The sequence below is a fragment of the Rana temporaria genome, chromosome 12, assembly GCF_905171775.1.
Source record: "Rana temporaria chromosome 12, aRanTem1.1, whole genome shotgun sequence".
NCBI classification, from domain to species: domain Eukaryota; kingdom Metazoa; phylum Chordata; class Amphibia; order Anura; family Ranidae; genus Rana; species Rana temporaria.
Genome location: NC_053500.1, coordinates 125911084 through 125914265, shown reverse-complemented (window position 1 = coordinate 125914265; position 3182 = coordinate 125911084). Strand labels below are relative to the sequence as shown.

The 3182-nt window shown below is 40.6% G+C and overlaps 1 long non-coding RNA gene across 1 annotated transcript; it reads left to right on the top strand.

Annotated features, from left to right (window-relative positions):
* The first annotated feature begins 1045 nt into the window (after positions 1-1045).
* On the top strand, positions 1046-1942 carry LOC120919513. Its single transcript, XR_005744576.1, has 2 exons — positions 1046-1085; positions 1731-1942. It is a non-coding gene; the product is annotated as an uncharacterized LOC120919513 (long non-coding RNA).
* The last annotated feature ends 1240 nt before the right edge of the window (positions 1943-3182 follow it).

The window sequence follows — 3182 nt, the reverse complement described above, 5'->3', positions numbered from 1 at the left end:
CACCGCAGCTCCTTTGGTGACAGTTATGTAAGGTCATATGTAATTAATGTAAGGTCAGATGTTGTTAACCCAGACGCCATGTTGTGGTAACATATATCACCACCAGCCAAGGTATTCATAGTACTGTTGAAAAAAGACATGGGACAGCAGACAGGAACACAGAAGTTATGTGGGAACATACTTTTCCCATTGCTTTGCATGGGACTTTAAACAAAAACCCCGACCCTCACCAATGGGGGTAGTTAAGGGATAAATTAACGATCCTATACTTTAAGTGGACGTATAAGTAACATGTGACCAAGTGTTATCGAAATATCTACAGCTGTTATGAAGTAACATGTATTTCCCATAGAGTTGAATGGGACTTTAAAGAAAAACCCCGACCATGGCAAATGGGGGTGGGTAAGGGTTAAACCACCTATCCTATGTTTGTGGCTGACATATAAGTAACCTGTGTGCCAAGTTTCATGTAAATATCTTTAGCCGTTTGGACGTGATGCTGGAACATACATGCACACACACGTTGAGTTTTATATATATAGATTCCCACTAAATTCCTGTGTTAGGCGTGGGGTTGTTATAGTAATCCCGTGTACTCCATCAGGCCCTTTTTTTAACATGAGATCGTCTGAACAAAACAAAGGAGACAAAAACAGCTCATTTTACCATGGTGGCAGCCCAGCTCACGCTCAGTCCCCTGTAGTGCCCACAAGACTCTTTAATATAACATTGTCCCATTGGTTAACTGTCTATATAAATTAATTTGTATTCATATACAATACAGCAGAGTACACAGAATTTGCATACGTCATTAGAAAACATTTTAACATATATGAACATTGTGTTATTATAGGAGCTTCTCTACCAGCTGTGCGCCCCAAGCGGACAAGGCGACAGGCCGCAGAGGAGGAGCAGGAGGAGGAGAGGGATGAGGAGGAGCAGCCAGGGCCATCCACATCACCATCCCCAGCTCCTGTGGAGGAGCAAGAGGAGGAGCTGCACCCCCCCCAAAACTTCTGGTGGAGTAGTGGGTGACGAAGAAGAGGAGCAGGATGAGACGGTTCATTTTACCATCAATCAGGAGGGTAAATATGTGCACAGAGATTAATAAAATTTCAACAATAAAATGTAGCTCTAAAAATGGACAGCATTTAAAGCAGGGCTGTGGAGTCGGTAGATAAATGTTCCGACTCCGACTCCTCAGTTTTATGTACTTCAGACTCCGACTCCCTGACTCCGACTCCTCTGTATTAATATGCGAATGTATTTTATACATTCCTTGAGGGAAAGAAACGCAACCTACCACAGGACTACTGGCTGGGAAGCCAACAGTCTACTGTATTGCACAGTTTAAGCAAAAGACAAACACAATGAAAACAATCAAGTGACTGGATAGTAGCAGCAGGCATAAACATCAGGAACAGGATCTTTACCAGTTCAAAAATACAAACCACATTATTTGGTTGTTTTAGAACAAAAACAAAGCTTATCTATAATGAACCAAAAACAAAATCTGCAAAACCTAGAAATGGTTTATATTAATCTTGAAATGTAGTTCTAGGCTTAGCAAATGCAAATAAATTCAATGTAGAGTTCTAAGGAAGAGAATTGCCTCTGCCAGATCCTCTTTCATAGAGGCTCTTAAGTCAGACTTTATTATTTTTAGGGCTGAAAATAATCTTTCGTAACGGTCTTTGAAATCCAAATGTTTTTTTCTTATATCCTAACAGTTTTGCAAAAGCTCAAGAGGAAACAATCTGCCATGAAAAGTATGACACAGAGAATACTCTCAAATGAGCAGCAAATTCTTTTTTTAACCCGCCAAAACCAACAGCTGGCGCAACAACTGACGAAAAATTTCGATGAGGTGGCAGAGCTTCAGAAGCTCATGTCTTAATTTTTTTTTGTTTTTTTTTGTTTTAATAAAAAATGTTATATTTTGCAAAGGTTTCATTTCTTATTGAGATTGTTAGTTTTTTAAACACATCTAACTTCACATCTAACACATCAACATCAACATCAACACATCTAACTTAATAATAACCAAAAACATTTTATACTATTACTAGCTGAATACCCGGCGTTGCCCGGTCTTCCTATCTTAACCTTTTGGGGAGGAAAATCATAGTAATATAAATATACCCATCTTTTATATAAGGGTGTAGATAAGGGTTAATTTAACTGTTATATATTTTTATTTGGCATATAAGTAATATGTATAGCAGGTATTATTGAAATATCTCTAGGCGTACAGAAGTTATGTGGGAACATACATTTCCCATTGATTTGCATGGGACTTTAAAGAAAAAGGGATAAATTAACTATCAGTGGTATCAGTGAACAGCAGTGGTAATAGGAGTATATAGAGTGGGAAATAACTTTTGACATAGGTGTCTTGACTGAGCAGCAGCAGCAGTAGTAGTAGTAGTAGATACAGAGTCATATCACTTGGCCAGGAGATGCCATGATGAACAGCAGTGGTAATAGGAGTATATAGAGTGGGAAATAACTTCTGACATAGGTGTCTTGACTGAGCAGCAGTAGTAGTAGATACAGAGTCATATCACTTGGGCAGGAGGTGCCATGATGAACAGCAGTGGTAATAGTAGTATATAGAGTGTGAAATTACTTCTGACATAGTTGTCTTGACTGATCCAGAGGAGTCATGGGAGAAAGTCATGTGGTCAGATGAGACCATAATATAATTTTTTGGTCATAATTCCACTAACCGTGTTCGGAGGAAGAAGAATGATGAGTACCATGCCAAGAACGCCATCCCTACTGTGAAGCATGGGGGTGGTAGCATCATGCTTTGGGGGTGTTTTTCTGCACATGGGACAGGGTGACTGCACTGTATTAAGGAGAGGATGACCGGGGCCATGTATTGCGAGATTTTGGGCAACAACCTCCTTCCCTGAGTTAGAGCTTTGAAGATGGGTCGAGGCTGGGTCTTCCAACATGACAATGACCCAAAGCACACAGCCAGGATAACCAAGGAGTGGCTCTGTAAGGAGCATATCAAGGTTCTGGCGTGGCCTAGCCAGTCTCCAGACCTAAACCCAATAGAGAATCTTTGGAGGGAGCTCAAACTCCGTGTTTCTCAGCGAGAGCCCAGAAACCTGACTGATGTAGAGAAGATCTGTGTGGAGGAGTGGGCCAAAATCCCTCCTCCAGTGTGTGCA